General features: G+C 38.3%; 1 protein-coding gene across 1 annotated transcript in view; it reads right to left on the bottom strand.

The window, feature by feature from the left end:
- LOC123969844 (zeta-sarcoglycan) overlaps positions 1 to 10,957 on the bottom strand; it is a 187,625-nt gene that overhangs the window by 175,674 nt on the left and 994 nt on the right. The gene's annotated exons all lie outside the window — the stretch shown is intronic.

Raw genomic sequence — 10,957 nt, 5'->3', positions numbered from 1 at the left:
GCCAAACATAACTGTTGCTGCTCTAGAAACAACATATAAGTTTATTTAAAACATTCAATTCTAATCCTGTTGTGAATGCTATTCTTTAAAAGCACCTTTGCCATTCCCACCACTTTGTCTGGAGACAACCAAACAAGAGCCCTGAACTAGAACTGTAGTAAAAGTGACGGTACCTCGATGAAAGCTGTCTCTGCCAGCCCATCATCCACTCACTTCCACTCCATGAGGCAGTGAAACAGACACCTCTCCCTATGGACCCCAGAGGTAAACCACACACACACACACGCACACGCACACGCACACGCACACGCACACGCACACACACACACACACACACACACACACACACACACACACACACACACACACCTACTCACACCACTCCCTCTCCTCTCTTTTTCCTATCTGTCTTCTTCCATGCATCATTCACCATCCTCCCTGCTCATCCTCCTCACTCCAATCTCCCTGTTTTCCTTTCTCTCTCTCTTTACCACACTGATCTATCAGATTAGTTTATTTGCAAAGAAACTTAAAGCTACACCAGCCAAGGCTTTTATGAAAAAGGACATATTTTTCTTTAACATAAATCACAAGAGCTGTGACAGCAAAGAGCACTCCATGCGCTAATTGAGATCATGTACCTATTGCCCTATTTGCCTGAAGGAAGTGACACTTTCAAATGGTCCGCTAAACAGCAGTGAGTAAATGCTCTACACAGAGAAAGCTGGATCTTTCTCTTCGCTCTCTTCCCTTTAATCTATTTTGGTAAACATCATAATATCTGTATTTATAGCTCAGTATTAGTAGTTTTGTATCTTTTAGTAAACAGTAATGTAGTCAGAAATGTACTGAATTCAATGACCTTGGCATTTTCATTTGGTAAAATCTTTAGATGATTTTGCCAATCCACATTAAAAACAGTCCTTTTTTAGGAGGAGGAGTGATAATGAAATTTACAATGTTGGAGTTATGGTGATTTTGCAGTGAAATTTGACTTGACTATAAATTAGATCTACAATATTGCCTCAGTGGCGCTGAATTAAGGAGCAAAGAAAAGGTGCATAGATGAGGCAAAATTAAAAATTCACCCTATCAAGAAAAGGTTTCTGAGAAGATAGACTTTGGCTGGAGTTATGGTTCTCTGAAGAGAGAAAGTCTGCACAGGTGTTACTAACAGGTAACTGTAACATGCACAGGCTCGCTGAGTTGCTGATCCCAAACCTTCCATATCTCAACAAGGTATCATGGGGACCTGAGAATAAAGCAAGTTCATCCAACTCCTGTTGATACTGTAGGTGGTGCCCTTTCTTTTGCACAGCAAGCAAGTATATTTTTGCCCGTATTCCTTTATATATATATATATATATATATATATATATATATATATATATATATATATACTTAAGGCTTAAGAATATTATAAATCACATTTGATGGATTACAATGCTCATAAAAAGGTTTTCATCAAATAACAAATGTGAACAGTTTACAGATAAGGCAATAAAAGCTTACCCCAAAATATAGACACAATGATGCTATAAAAAAAAAAAACGCTGGGCCCTGTTGTCAGCTGTCACACTTCAGACTGTCAGACTTGTGACTGATCTTGAAAAAAATATTGTTCAGATTAATATCCTGTGTGTTATCCTGCAACAGCGTCACTTCAGCCGCCCAGCTATTAATCTAATCCCTAGCAGTGCTGTGCAGTTTGAAAGAGAGTAGCTGGTGGTAGAGATCAGTATGGTCGACAGAGAAAGGAAAAACTAAGCTAAAATGAGCAGTAAGACTAGCAGAGAAAGATTAAGAACGATGTGATTGTTATGGAGGATGGAAGGACATGGGTTTGCGGACAATGGGCTGAAGAAGAGAGTGATGAAATAGAAAAAATGGAGAGGGTTGATAAGGTTGAGTAGGTGTCTGTCAACACATGGTTTAAATATAGTGTCTGAACATCCACGCTCAGCTTTTCCCTCCTGTCGTCTGCCTCTGGGCTCCTCAGAGACCTGGAGAGTTGTCTATTTCACTGCCCCATGGAGGGAAAGCCAGTGGTGATGACTTGACAGAGACATTCTGGAGTTTGAGTATCTGTGTGAGTGCTGAAGAGGGCATCACGATACATTCACATACATGATCAGTTAAAATCCTCAAATTTCAATCAAGCCATGTGAGAAAGTGACTTCCTTTTTTATAATTTTGTTATTTATTGTTTACTGAATTTAATGTGGGTCCATGATTACTTAATATGAGAGCACAATGTGTATGCTAAACCTAAACTCATATCTGTACACTACATAAGGCTTATCATTATTATCAGTCTGATTTACAGGCAAAAAGAAAAACATCTCTCATACATACAAATGCATAAACGCAAGTGCAGAACTATGATTCCCTTCTTCTTTATTAATCCCTGGCTCCTCCATGCTGCGTGTCGAAGTATCCTTGGGCAAGATACTAAATCCCGAATTGCCCTTGGTGGCTGTTCCACCAGTGTATAAATGTGTATGAATGTTAGTTTTTCTTTGAGCACTTAGGCTCAGTGTATCAATGTGCGTGAATGGTGAATGTGATGTAGTGTAAAAGCACTTTGAGTAGTCGAAAAGACTAGAAAGGTGCTACACAAATACTGAGCATTTACATTTATTTTTCATTTCAAATCCAACTATAGGGGGTTGCTTTGGCTATGGCTCCACAACTGTCATTTCCATCGTCACCATTCAAATCACGCCTAACCGGCCGCAGTATAATGATGGCCTTTCTCAAACTTTTTGTTTTGTTTGGAGTTACCAGATGCGATTCTCATTGTGACGGTGTGGGGAGAAAAAGAGATTTGCTTTTGAAGAGACAGCTTTGGCAGTAAATTGAAGAGGCAGGTCTTGTGGGGATAACGTGTGCGCGTGTGTGTGTATGTAAGAGATAGACAGAGAGAGAGAGAGAGTGGATGACAGAGAGAGGGCAACAGAGAGAAAGTATGTGTGTATGTGCCAACAATTATTCAGTAATTGTTCATTCTGATGTGTGTGTGCCTTTCCATGCTTGTGTGGGTCTATACCCACATTTGTTGTTTGTGTGTGTGTGTGTGTGTGTGTGTGTGTGTCCTCCCCTGAGTCCTTTGGGCTTTCACTGCAGAGAAATTCAATTTCAGTTGTCACTCACCAATCAGCCTGCCTAATTCGTGGTCTGGACTCCACCATGGTGTGTGTGTGTGTGTGTGTGTGTGTGTGTGTGTGTGTGTTAGTGGGCAATTTGTGCAATGTGTGTTTGTCATCTCAATACCTGCTCAATCCACAATGTGCTGTCTCTTCATAACACGGTTTGCAGTGTGCTGCTCGGCATCCTGGCATAACGACCTCTTAAAATATGTGCTTATAATCTTTTAAATGCTCTTCTTCTGAAATCATAAACCAAATGTGATAGAAACATACAGACGATTGTTGACACTACAAAGAACTTTGCCTCCATTTACACAATATGGGTGTCAAACTTTCCTCAGTGCTTATAGCAGTATCTGTCTTTATAGCAAGATCTGAACGCCAAGGAAGAGAGATTCCTCTGTTTCATTTAGTGCAGCTACTTTGTGCCCTTTTAATCCTTAAGCACACTAAACTTAGAAATAGCGCATCAACATGATAAATTGTAGAAGAATAATAATAAAACTGCTAGTGGTCTGTAATTTCTTTCAGCAGTCTTACACACGATTGTAAACTTTTACTGGCAGTGTGTGTGTGTTTTGTTTTTTTAAATGCTGATTGGCTGCCAACAAGTGGGGACATAAAATTATTTATTTATTCTTGTCGTACTTTTCAGATCAGTGTTACAGCGTGCATTAAAGACGATAAAACAACAATTGCAAAATCAATAAAAATGACCAACATTAATTAGAAATGGGGTTATGGCTACATAAAATAGGGCGGCAAAAGAGGAATAAAACAGGAATAAAACAGGCAAAAACAAATCTAACTTATATAGCTCATAAAACTGAGGCAACAGAGACAGACACAGTCAGTGTTCATGACTATAGGTCAATGTGATGACCTGTAGTAATCTGTTAATAATATTATAATATTATATTCTATATGAAAAGTGCAATGAGATAACTGCTGTTATAAATTGCCGCTATATATTCAGGTGACTCCAAAGCATCCTTAATGATTTCGCAGAGATTTCTATAAAAATGAACAATAGTTTTCTTCAGTCCACCAATGACTGTGGTCAAGTTCAAATAATAAAAAATGTCAAATATGACTTCTTGTGTGAGATGGGATGCAAACACTGCAATCCCTTTCTTTTCACTGACTACCAGGGGTGAAAGTAGATTGAAGTTCTTGCCCGTACAACTACCCAAACCTTCATAGCTTCATATTGTTCTCCTCTGGCCCCCTTCCTGCAACCCTGAATCTTTTAGTGGTACAGAGTACTGGACAGTACCGGCTTACTTTCACTCCTGCTAACTACAGTGTTGAATGCAAGCAACTAATATAGATGGGTTCAATATTAATATAATGCCTAGGAGAAAGAATCACTACTTGTTATATCCTGCCTATAATGCCAGTTATATTTATAGCTTTATAACTTTCCAGAGATCAGGAATTTCTACACATAGTATTATCAGTATTTACCATACATACTCAGCATGACAATACAAATCATATACACTCAAAATGTTTGGCAGATTTTTGCATTTATGGAAATTGCATCTGCCCTTTTCTGAGATCTTATTCACTCACTTTGAATAAAACAAAAACAATTCCTCTGCTTTATTTCTTTACTTCTATTCATGGACTTCTACTTATCTTTTTTTTTTTTTAACTCTCTCCCTGCTTTTATTACTCCTCCTGTCTTTTGGTCCCTCACACTATCTGTTTTTCACATACCAGTTTATAGCCTATGAAATACCTTCAGCACTTTTATGCTTAGAACTTACTGCCTTCCCTCAGGCATATTTAGCCATCTCCCCCACTCCCCCCACCCCCACCCTCACCACCACTCATATTCTGAAGTCGCTTATTGAAACATAAGGCATGATGTGCAGAGGCTTTACAGGAGGTTTGCAGGGGTCAGATTCTGCCTCATTTGCATGTATAATATCACAGTGTAGTTCCTTGAGCCCAGAGGCAATATGGTATATTAGATGTATGGGTGCAGTAACCTGGATGACATGCTCAGAAAGTCTAGGTTGAAAACAGATCTAGAAATGCATACAGAACCAAGCACTGACTATATATAGATCAAAATGGTGTTTATTATTTTGTGCTAGTGTTTAGTATCTTTAAAATGAACATTTTCCAGAATGTTCATTTTCCAGATCCAGATCAAAACAAACACCTATTTCCAACATTGGATGTCACTGCTTCACTGGCTATTCCTTTTCCAAATCAGCCAAGTCGAATGTACTTATTTGACATTTTAAAAGCACAAAACCATTGTGTATCAAAGTGCTTTCAAAAAAGGTGCTTACATAGCAGAGAGAAAGAAGGTACAGCCTGGACATCAATGGCAATAACAAAACATAATGGAAATAAGGGGGTAGTTAAAATCACAAAATAAGAGCAATAGAGCATAAATAAGCATGTCAACTACATTGAAAAACCAATGAATCTGGTTCTGAGATGAGTTTTTTGAGTATTGACAAACAGAATGCTACTCCACAAAGGCAGCGCAGTCACTGCAAAAGCTCTTAACAAAGACTGCCAAACTAAATAACAAATACTGTATGTCCTTCATCATAATAATAATAATAATAACAACAATAATAATAATAATAATAATTGGAGGTATTTCATTTCATTGTGCAAGTCTTAATTCGGACACTCAAATGATCACATAGGGATATTATATAAATAAATTAATCATTAAAATTTTCAACAAATTAGTGCATTCTGAATGGGTCCAGTAAAATAAGATTAAGATGAAAAAGAAAGGAAGGAAGGGAAAAAACATTATTACATATTTGTGGACATAACATTAACAACACTGTCAACAGAGAGCTGAGAGTAAGAAGTAACTAATAATATGTAACTTCATATTCATTAATAGTGGAAACCACCAATTGGATGAGATCATTTTAATTCTAAGGGCAGCCAACATCCACTTGATGTATTGGTGCATGCAACACATGTGTTCATACACACACACACACACACACACACACACACACACACACTATACTACTTATAGAAACAATCTGCAAACACCAGCAGACATTTAAAGGAGAACAAATGTTTCCTCCTTGTCTGTCAAAACAGTAATCAATCAATAACTCATCTTATAGAGCATGGATCCATTATGTTACTGTGCATGTTAAAGCAGTGAATAGCATCCGGGGGTCCTATATTTGTCATCCAATAAGCCTCTAAAACTCACAACAGGAAGAGCCCCACCCACCCCAAGGCAGTTCATACAATAAACTGCTCTCCTACACACCTCTTTGTGTGTAATTAGATTAGGCTGCACATACTCCATGTGGCCCACATAATGTCTCCAGCGGCTCAGTTTTAATTTTCATTCCTCAGCAGCTTTCTGTGGCTCATTAAAGTAGCAATCGTCATGCTTTTGTTTTTTTGCAAGTCTTGTTTTTTTTACTTTGGTTTCCGGTGGTGGAAACTAAGTACATTTACTGAAGTGCTTTACTTTAAGGCTATATGTAGTTTTACGATGAACTGAATAATTTTTTTATTGCCTATATGTGAACGGGTTGTAACATCACAATACAATAAACCGTTCGCCGGCTTTCTTGGTTACCTCTGATAGCCAACACGCTGCTTCCTATGTGAAGAAATCGGGTCGCATTCTTTGCAAAAGCCATTGGTTTACGTGACTGCATGCGCGCTCCTGAGCCTCTTAGCTACTGATTCTGAAATGTACACACAGCGACAACACAGAAGGTAACAAAAAGGAGTCTGCTAACATAAAACAAAAAGCTCCCAGCACGACACTAACTCCACGTGGAGAAATAGAGGTCTCTCTGTGATAATTATATTACTTCACGCAATCCATTTTACTATCCTGTGTACCAAAATGTTGGCAGATGTGGAACAAGCTGTTTTACTACGCTGCAAATTTAGTTACTTTTTAACTTTACAGATTAAGATTTTGCAAAACATACAATCAGTTTATAAAATATGATACTGTGCTATAGATTAAACTAAATTAAATCGATTACTAAAATGCATCGACGAAAATCCTTTGCATCGAGGATTCGTTTAATCCGTATATAATAGTAGTAGTTAAATTGTTTTCCACCTGCACTGTTGAAGAGTTATTGTGAGACAGGTTCAGTTGTGATGAAGTTTTGGAGACTTGACATGACATGATTTATTGAGCCCGGCCGAGGAGACAGTGGCAGCATACAACATGTGACAACTTCAAATGCCAACACCAAATCTGGAGGAGAACATCTTTTGGTCCCTTTTATATTTCCCCTCTCCCTTCTAGTTCCTGCAGGTTTCCCTATTAGGTTATCTTTAACAGGCCTTAACCTAGAACAACAAATCTGATATTTAGACTCGAATGTTACGGCACGTGGGATTCTGTCACGATCCATGAATTGTACTCTAATCTGTTCAGCCAGTAAGTTCATGTAAACATTCTTGTAAACTTTAAGCTTGTAAGATTCCCAGAGAAAACCAATATCTGCTAGCTTAACTGTCTTCTCCCTAACAAGGACAGTTATATGAGAAATTAATAGAACTGGAAGGTCAATGAACACTTGTGGGGTCAGCTAATGACTCCAACCTAGACCTGTCTCATATCTTTAGCATCCACCTGTAGTAAGATTAAAATGCTGCTTAAGTATTAAAACATTTTGCTCATAATACTTTGTGTGTTTACATTGTGGTACTTCTACTTTTACTTAAGTAAAACATATGAGTACTTTCCCCCACTACAGCTGAGAATTTTGAAAAACAGTCAAAATATCACAAACACGTTTTTATGCTCGTCTGAAAAGTAAAAGTTGGTGTCTGGATAAAAATCAAATGGAAACAGATGTAGTGAATAAATGATGACATACATGAATCATGTTAATTAAACATCACTCGAGCTTCCAGTGGAGAGCAAAAAACATCTGTGTGAAGCGATGAGGAGACTGTAACCTTACTCGCATTAACACATGAAACAAATGGTTTTGCATCTTTTGAGCTTTGACTGGAGCTCTTTTAAAGCTCCCCCTCCAGCCAGTTTTAACAGCCGTTTTTGGTTAACGTTGTTTCTCAAACAGAGAATGGGGGTGTGGTTAATAGTCATACGTAATCAACGCATTGCACGCGGTAACTCCCACTACGTTTTATGGTGCGCTTACTTTACCGGGGAGGGGCAGGTTGCTGGGCCACATTAAGAAGTCCTTACCTTTATGTGTTGTGTCCTGAAGAACGGGGTATTTATACATTTTATACAGCCTCATTAGGTTGACAATTAAATGAATCACATTTTATGCGGTTGCAATCATTTATATATTGAACAGATGCATAGTGCTTTAATGGTTAAACATGTTTTATATAAAATTAATGTGTTCTAATATTTATAAATTGCAATTAACAATAACACAAACAGAAGATTGGAACTTTTTAAAATATTTGGGTGGATGCACCAAATGTGTATGGTCAATATAAAACAATTGGCCCATTTTAAACTAGAAAAGACTCAAGAGCAAAGCTCAGACCAAGATAACAGTGCTGCGTTCAGTTTCATGAGGGGAAGCTCAAGATTTTATTAATAAAAAATATTTTAAATAACACTGGCTCTACACGAAAATACACACAGACTGTTCTTTTAACTGAGTACAGTGACAAAACAAAATACTTTCTTACAATGTTGACAACAACAAAAGTCACACCTCAAGCGTTGGCTGAGACATATTTGTTTACCAGAATAAATCTCTCTTTTACAGATATTTTTTTAGCTATCTTACAAATAGAGAAATGTGACTGAGTATGTCTTTGGCAGAGGATAACATTAATTGTAGGACTGATCTGGCTTTGCCTTCATTAATAAAGATCTTAACCTGAAAACCGTGAACCAAGACTTCTGTGCTGGTTTCACATTTATGTCCTGTGCTAAACCGTTAACTGACAAAGGCCGACTGCCTCATGCTTCCATGAGGATCTTTTGGCCAATCTGCTAAGCGGGGCAGGTGCAGTGGACTCCATGAGGGCTAATGCGCATGCTGGGGAAAAGAAAAACATGTTTATAAAATATAACACACTATCACAGCAACCTCTCAGCTTCCATTGTGGTTGAAATGCAGAATTACCGAGAGAAACCTGTGGAAAAGGCAGATCATGCAGTTCACAAGTTGCACATGTGAAAAAACCCAGAGGAAAAGACAACATATGGAACATTTGTAAGACCAAATTCTTCTTGTATTGTGAGCCAACGCTGCCACCTTGTGACTAAAAATTGTCATTAGCTTTTGTTTGCACAGAATATCCATGTACATTAAATACTAGTTTCTGTTAATAAGGTACGCCGAGCTAAAACTGTTGCAGTCCAGTAATAAGTTATATATTCATGGAGCTAGTAATATTTTTTGTAATTTGTAAAATGTCTTGTTCATGTGTTTCTACACATCTACAAACCCCAGTACAGCGAAACACACATGAACACAGGAAGAACACGCAAACTCCTCACAGAGAAGCCCGTGGCTGGATTCAAACCTGCCTCAAGAATTTAAATTAATTAATTATTAGGATGTAATACTCACTCACACACACAGACACAGCATGTCAAGGTAATTAGTGTGAATAAATCATTTGAGTGCACAACTCACCGTTTCAGCAACGCTGATGGCATCGCTCCTCAGCTCCAGACTTCTGATACTATTTCCTCCGCCGATGCATCGGTGAAATGACCGTAAGTTAAATGCATGTTGCAGGCTGCATATAAGACGGTGGCAGGTTAAAGTGCGACGCTGCATGCACACTTGCCATTATGAAAATGATCAGCACACTAAACCATGAGGAGGAAACTAAAAAATAAAATGAAGGTCCTCTGTGTTAGCTAACTTTCTGCAATAGCTATGCTGGCTAACTACAACTTAGTTACCTTAGCTAACTAAACTAGAAAGACAAACCAACAGACAGACAGAGAGACATACCTACTGTAATTAAGTTACATGATAAATTGGCTAGCTAGCTCAAACCGATGTTTATTGATGCTCTGACTTAACGAGGCGTGACAGTTTTTGAAGGAGACATGACAGTGCCCCTGCGCAAGCTTGGAGAACGACGTGTGACTTACGGGATTTCTATAGTCATACGTCACCACAACGTTTTAACAACTAAGCAACTTTTGCAACTTTGAGTACAAAATTAAGCTATTTGTCAAAAAAATATTTGGCGAACTATGCGGGTAATCAACATTGTGAGGAAATGACTCAGAAAAATATGAAATATTATAAAAATCAGCATACACTATACTGGCAAAAGTTTTAGGACACCCCTCCGAATCATTGAATTCAGGTATTCCAATCACTTCCATGGCCACAGGTGTATAAAATCAAGCACCTAGGCATGCAGACTGCTTCTACAAACGTTTGTGAAAGAATTAAAGCCCAACCTATTTATTGTTTTGCAGATATTATCAGACAATATAAGCTACTTGCAGATATATTGGCATCGGCGTTTATTACAGCCGACGTATGACTAGTAAAAAAGAAATACAGAGTCGTATCCTTCGCTCATGTCATGAGTGTTGCATAGTTTACCCACCAGAGGGGGCGCTGCAGCTCCTCTGTTAACAACACTGCAGCACCACAGACCATCTGCCGGAGCTACAGTGAGAAGCTGGTAGTTCTCACACTCACTGTTGCTGGTGAGTTGGTCTTTTGTCACATCAATTACATGACTCAAGTATTAATAAAAATGGCCTTGATCACTTTTCCTCTTCGGAGACCAGACTTGCTAACCCTCCCGTTTTTCACTGCTGCTGTTTATTTCTGAAAGAGTTTGGCAGTTCTAGCGAC

This window comes from Micropterus dolomieu, linkage group LG04 (assembly GCF_021292245.1).
Source record: "Micropterus dolomieu isolate WLL.071019.BEF.003 ecotype Adirondacks linkage group LG04, ASM2129224v1, whole genome shotgun sequence".
In the NCBI taxonomy this organism is placed as follows: domain Eukaryota; kingdom Metazoa; phylum Chordata; class Actinopteri; order Centrarchiformes; family Centrarchidae; genus Micropterus; species Micropterus dolomieu.
This window is presented reverse-complemented; position numbering and strand designations above follow the sequence as displayed.